The 7169-nt window shown below is 42.3% G+C and overlaps 1 long non-coding RNA gene across 1 annotated transcript in view; it reads left to right on the plus strand.

Annotated features, from left to right (window-relative positions):
* The first annotated feature begins 2536 nt into the window (after nucleotides 1-2536).
* LOC112137880 overlaps nucleotides 2537-7169 on the plus strand; it is a 6376-nt gene continuing 1743 nt past the window's right edge. Inside the window, exons 1-2 of the long non-coding RNA XR_002917649.2 lie at nucleotides 2537-2618; nucleotides 5619-5835. This is a non-coding gene — a long non-coding RNA (uncharacterized LOC112137880). The remainder of the gene's footprint in view (nucleotides 2619-5618; nucleotides 5836-7169) is intronic.

Below are 7169 nucleotides of genomic sequence, written 5' to 3' on the forward strand. Positions count from 1 at the left end.
CTAACGGAAGACGGTTTGGTCTTCACGTTCTGAGGTCGTGACCACAGAGTTTGTGTTTTGCTTTGGTTAAAAATCTGATAACTCTTCAGAGGCAGAAACTGGATCAGAAAATAACGCAAAACAAGGGATAGAACAAGACGTGGACGCCACTTCCACGTGTCCAGTAGAGGGCGCTGTGAGCGACAGCTAGCCAGTGTTTTAGTAAAGTGCAGAACTGTTGACAGTCTGTGTCTGTGTTTATTTGTTTGTTTCTGGCTCTTCTGCTTTCAGACTTTTCCTCAGAAATGATGCCGACCTCCCCAAACGCAGGTTTTACGAAGGTTTGTAGCTTTGAACGTTTTGGTTTGTGTGAGGATTGTGGACTTTTGTCCTGTTTTGTATCTGTTTTGACTTTCCTCCCTCAGTCACATCAGTTCCAGGTTAATCCTGATCCACAGCTGTCTTCATTTCAGGTAATTACTCTCTGTCTGGTTTCAGGTCGTCGGCTCCGTCTGTCTCCTGTTTTTGTTACTCCGTGAGTTTTTGTCACGTTTCAGTTTGTTAATTAAATGTTTTACTTTTGGGTCTTACTCCACTAGTTCCTGACGAATAGGAGATATGACACATAATTATGATTAAATCCTTGGAACTTTGTAATTTAGTGGAGATTCATCTGTTTTTAAAAAGTATTTTTTTTCGTTTTGTTTGTACTTTGTCTGCTTCTGTCCATTATTTGATCATTTTCTTGAATCTATGAACTCTAAATCCTTGATATAAAAAATAATAACAGTTAGATCTTAATTATTTGATTATTTGCAGTAAAAAAACAATTCTTCCTAGAATTGAGGTTTTGTAAAGTTTCAGGTGTTTTCATCCATCAAGAGAGGACGATGTTGGATTTTGGTTTCAAGACATAATATTGAACCTTATCTTGAATAAAAATAAGGTCATCTCCAAATATCTGCAGTTTCTTGGAGATATTTGGGCTGGTTTCATCTCTGAGTGTCACTTAAACGAACCAGAGAAAGGTCCCGCCCCCGTCACCATGGTAACAGACGTAATGAGTCGATGGTTCAACTTAACAAGAAAATCCTTCAAAACTTCTGGTTACAACAGGAAGAAGAATTCAAAGATCCTGAAACCAGCGGGAGGAGAACAGAAGATTCTGATGGACGTCTGGAGATGCTGCAGGTTTCCTCAGAGCGGCGGTTCCACAGAAACACCGCCGCGGTGATGACCCCACAGTTCATGCAGATCTGCCACGGGTCGGATTCCCACAGCTGCTGCAGGACAGCCAGAATCAATCTCCATGAAGGAAACACGCCGGTCAGAACCAGCTGAGGTCCAGAACAGAAGCCAGCAGATGTTCTGCTGCGTTCCTGACCCGACCCGGATCAGAATCTAAATCCAGCAGCCATCTGTTAGCATCTCCTCTAAACACACAAGGTTACATGAAAAACGGACTTTTAAAGTAAAACTGGATTTAATTATGAAGAAAAGATGAAACTAAAAACTAATTTCCTAAAATATGAAAATTTAAATCAGTTTTTTACATAAATGAACGTCTGAACGTGATCACTTCGGCGTCTCCATGTCTGATCGGGTTAGCAGATGCTTCATTAACCGTCCAAAGAGACTCAAACTGGATTTGTTTCCAATAAATCCTGCAGTAACAGAATCAAACAGCCTGAAAAACAACATTATCATGAACAGAGGCTTTAATGTTCACGCGCTGATATGAAGCTCAGGAAGGTGTGAAGAAACAAACCCTCCAAACACCAACGGCAGATGAATCCTCATGAATAATTCAGGAGGTGAACTGAATTAAGACTCTGATCGAGTTTGTAGAGACGGAGGAAGACGAGAAGACCGAGCAGGAGGAGCTGAAGAACGCTGTTTAGCTTCTTCTCGAGTCTGTGGAGCCATGAGTATGTGGGGAACAATATTAACATATTTGTTAAACGTTTTGTGGAGACATTTGTTAGACATTTCTTCTTGAATTTACCTTTATGTTAACCCCCAGACCCCTGGACAAATTGGGGCGTAGCATTTTTCTTTTGTACGTTTTTTTGTCGCTCCGTAGCTCTTCAACTCTTCAGCTCATTCAGCTACCAAAATATTCAGCTCTATCTGAATCAGGTATCTGTTCATAAGTTTCAACTTCAAAACTCTCAACTTTTTAACTATTCAACCAACTACCACTTTTTTTATCTCCTTTAAAAATGGCTGAAGGAATGTTCAAAAGCCCCTTTTTCAGCAAAAAGCTTTGAGCTCTAAAAAACAATAGAAGTCGGGTAGACTTTCAGCTGCAGAAACCATTCAATTTTTAAGCTGTTCAGCAGACTTTGGGCTCTTGAACTTGTTTTTTTTATTTTTAAAACTCCTAACGGGTTTGAAAATATTGCAGTTCCAAGTCGACATGTCATCTTTGAGTCATTTATCAGTTAAATTCAAATTAATTGTATTTATATAGCACCTTTCCTGTAGAGAACGGCTCAAAGTGCTGTACATAAAAGTATGTTATGAATGAAACCCAAAACAGATTTAGTGTCAGTTGGAAGCAGCAGCAGAGTGAAGAAGAGTGGAGCCGAGTGAGAGGAAGAAAACACATCAAGTGGATTCGTTTTGCTCAAACTCAGGTATCGTGTCCCTCACAGAAAAAACTGACATCAAAATGTTGGCATTTTTTTTTGGCTTTCAGACGATACAACTTTGAAAATCCTGAGCCAAGTAGTTTTACCACAGCGGCCCCAAATATCAGCAAAACCTGAAGATTTCCTCCATTAAGCCTAATGCAGTTTTGGTGGAGAAGATTTTTTGAGGTTGTTCGTTTTTTAACTTGCGAGTACTTGTGTATATTTGGACACAAAAATATTAGAATCACTCTAGATGTAGTCCAACATCTCTGGATTCTGACGGTGTTTTTACTTTTACTCTGAGGAAAATGGTTTAAAAGATATGAGTTTTTTCTTGAGCCAAATGCCCGTCATTTATTTTCAATGAGAGGCAGACGCAGACCTGCGTCTCCCTATGTTTGTGCTCGTTGCCATGACGACCCCAGAACATTCCATCTAGTCCAAACAAACAAAGATCTTTGGTCTCCAGTCAATTAGGGAATATTTTCAGATCATGTGGGACTCCATTGGTCAGGTGACAAGTTGATGATGTCACAGACATGTCAGTGATGATGTCACAGACATGTCAGTGATGATGTCACAAAGACATCAAAGAATTTCCCAGACAGCTGAAGCTCTGACATCATCTCCAGAGTCTATATAAGGAGGAAACACCAGCAGATCGGAGACATTTGGAGCTCATGAGCGTACACGCCTGTACCTGTCTGAAGGACTTCCTCCGTGGAACTTTCCAGAGTAACTACCGACGTGACTTTCCCCCACAATCTTCAAAAATGTCTTTCTTCAAACGTAGACCCCTCACCACCCCAGAGGAACGACGACGCCAGATTGATTATGTGCAGGAAAGAAATGACTCCTTGTTTCAGGAGTTAGAGACGAGGAGCAGCATGTTGATGGAAGAGGATTCTGTGGCTGACGTCCACAAGGTCCTTAAAAAGCAGAAAAATAGTGTCTGCAACTTAAACAGGAAATTAGAAAAAGAGGCTAAAAAGCTTCAAGACAAACTGAATGACCAGCTGGCTTTGGAAGACAAATGTGACAGGAAAAAGGAGAAAATCAAACAGCTGACAGAGAGGAACGAGAGTCTAGAAAGAAAAATCCAAGATCTGAAAAAGAAACTGGTGGAGCAGAAAACCCTGCAAACCAAATACAAGACTTTGAAGGAGGAGGAGACCATGATGGAGAAGAAACAAAGCGTGTTGGAACTAGAGGCTCGCAGTCTTGAGTCTCTGGTTTATCCACAGAAGATAACGCTGACAGCCATCACAGAACAGAAAGAATATCTTCAACATTTACGAGGAAGAATCCAAACTCTGAAGCAGGAACAGAAGGAAATGCTGGAGATCGTGGATCAGAAGGAAGATCTTGAAGATCAGCTGTCTGCTGTGAAAGCTGCTTCAGACTCTGCCGAGGAGAGAATCTTCAAGATGGAAAGCAGAATCAAGCAGCTCAACAAGAAATGTGAGGAATACAGCAGCATCAGGGATGCACTGGAGACCGAGCAGAAGAGTCTCAGCGCCAAAAACCTCAAACTGAAGGAGCTGAAACAACATTGTGTCTCCGTCAAAGCAGAAGCCATCGCTCTAAAGAAGAACAACATGAAGGTTGCTGAGGAAAACGCAGCTCTTTCAAACCTTCAGCAAAATCTGTCAACAGAGCAAAAGCCTTCTGCAGACCAAGAGAGCAAAGACGGACGAAAAGTTGTCCAAGAGAAAGACGACAACCCTGTAACGGAGAAACCAGAAGATCCAGCAGAAAATGAGAGTCCTGCATCAGTTGATGGATCTCCAGATAAAGATGAACGTCCATCAGAAGACTGGGACACAAACAGCTGGGATGGTGATGATGAAGATGAGAGGGAAACAACTATAAAACCACCAGACATCAGGAGCTCCTCTCCATACAAGCATGCAGTAACGGACACCAGAACTAACACGACTCCAGTCACAAACATGCAGGAGGATTCAAGGTGGCAAAGCTTCAGAAAAAAAGAGACCAGAAGACCTCAGGGCTCAATGGAAGTCACCAAAGAGGAGAACGCTACAGTCGACCAGCTGTTAGAGGGCTTTATGGCTGGAAAAATAACAATTGAAGAACTTTTTTAAGGACTTGATCAGAGAAAAGCTCCTAGACCGGCTTATATCTGAGATAGTTCTCTGTTCATGAGACTCTTCTAAATAATAATCTAACAAAATGTAAATATTGTGAACAGTCGGTTTGTAAAAGTGTGACATCAGGCTGTAAAAGATGAGTTGAACTGAAGTGTAAATCTCTGTACTTCTTCAATAAAATGAATCACCAACTGAGCCTCAAAAAAGGGGCGACACGCTGGTCGGTGGGGTGGATGATCCCGCCTGGCTGACCCGTGTCTGCGTGGGTTTCCTCCGAGTGCTTCGGTTCCCCCCACCTGTTAGAAGAACCGTTCTTTGGTTCCTGATAGTTCAGACTAGAGGAGTTGCAGACGATTCCATCCAGCGTTTTCATGGAGCTGTGCAGGACGACTACCCAAAAACAAAATCTAAATTTGCTCTAAAAAAAACTCAGTCACACTAAATGATTCGTTCCAAATATAAAGAGGCCGAGCGGCCTTTGGGTTTCCTCCGAGAGCTTCGGTTTTCCCTCCCGAATGGGTAAAAAACAATTTTCCTCTCCCTGAATTGCCACCTTATCGTGGTGGAGCGGTTTGAGTGCCTGGATTTACCCCCAGGAGTGTTTCTGTCTCCATCAGATGAAGGTCCTAACCTTCAGCTGATGGTGCAGCTCCTGGGGGGTCGGGCAGGACTAAGGGCAATTCAAAAAACCAAAACCTCATGGATACAGAAACAGCACAGATCCAGTTTCTGCTACAGATGATAAATAAAGTCGTGTTTTGAATGAGTCTTTGTTTATTTGAAGTTCTAATCCGTCTGGTTTCCCTTTAAAGCAGTACCGTCTGTGTCCTGGTCGTGGAACGGCGGACCAGCTCTACACTCTGATTCTGAAAACTCTCATCCTGATCTGCAGAACTGACGTCAGACGCTGGAGACTGCTGGGCTTCCTCCTCATCCCATCAGGACTTCCTGCCACTCCGCTCCGATCCTCCGGTGATCCTTTACCGACTGCAGTGACCACCAGAGGCTGTTTGCAGGCCTGTGACGGCTCCGCCTCTCATCGTGACAGAGTGGCGTTTTAGCGTGGCGGATGCATCAAAATGGCCGTTTTCTTTGCAGCCTTCCAGCAGGTGAGAGCTGCTTCAGGAGACGTGCTTCTTCTGATGTGGAGCATCGGTTTCTGAGAGGGAAGATGAAGGTTGATCATCTCTGCTTCAAGATTTGACTTTGGCTTTTTTTTACCAAAATCCAAAACACACCTCAGGTCGCGGGTCGAACAGGATAAACATTTATTGAACACTCTTTAAACTAAACTTACACCCCCTCCAGATGTTTGCTAAAAGCGCTAGTGCGGGGTTGATAAAGTCAAATAATCGATCTGAATCAACCTAAGCTTAATAGATCAATAATCGATCTATAAAAACAGAGATCGATCCAACACATAATGCTAAAGTCTGCTAGCTTGTTGCTAACGTTTGAAGGAATCACATCAAGCCCACTCCTGATTGATGAGAGTGGTTGCCATAGAAATGCCGACTCAGACTGATTCCGACCAATCGCTGCTCACCTACGATGCCTGGCTCCAACTTTTTGGAGCCAGGCGTTTTCTGATACAGACAATCGAAAGGACTGTCAATGTTCAGCAGCCAATAGGATGAAAGACCTGGTTGACCAATCACGGGACTCGTTATCATGTGATCAGTTTGTGTCCAAAATCTGTTTCCGTCTCATAAATTTGCTCCAACTTCACAAGTTTCCAGTTTTTGTTTAGAAAAGAAGTTACCGAAAACTTTCCCAAAATTTAAGGCAAAAGATGTTGATGTTTTTGTGGGTAAAATGTCAAACATTTAAATATCTTGTATTTCTTTGTTGAATGACTAAAGAATGAAGATCAAAGTTGAGAGTTCATTGGTATTAAATACAGTCAAACTTTCTGACTGAGGAACAATGCGGTTAATACTTATTTATAACAAGTTTGTGAGTTTTGTGTGTTTTTGTGTCTGTGTGAAACTGAAGTAGTGACACGCTGAAGCCATTGTCTTCTTGTCTTGAAACGTGGCTTTGATGAATGAGAATCTTCATTGTATTGTTTCAATGGGTGTTGTGCGTTTGTTGTTTTGTTCTATTGTGTGTCTGTGTGTGTCATAGACACTCAGTGACCTGCAGGCACAGAGGAAGCTCCCATTTGTCTCAGAGTCTCCTCGTCTTTCTTCATAACCAGTCAACCACAAACAGACCAGAGTAAACAGCACTGATGCACACACACAAATACACACATGTACACACATGTACACACATGTACACACATGTACACACATGTACACACATGTACACTTTCTTTTGGGTGGAACTCTGAGAGACTACAGGGAGTAGAAACACCATCAGCTGACCATCGCCTGACCCACAGAAATCATTATTTCTAAAATAGTGACTCCTGATTCCAACACTTTAAAACAGTTTTTTT

This window comes from Oryzias melastigma, linkage group LG10, assembly GCF_002922805.2.
Source record: "Oryzias melastigma strain HK-1 linkage group LG10, ASM292280v2, whole genome shotgun sequence".
Taxonomy (NCBI): Eukaryota; Metazoa; Chordata; class Actinopteri; order Beloniformes; family Adrianichthyidae; genus Oryzias; species Oryzias melastigma.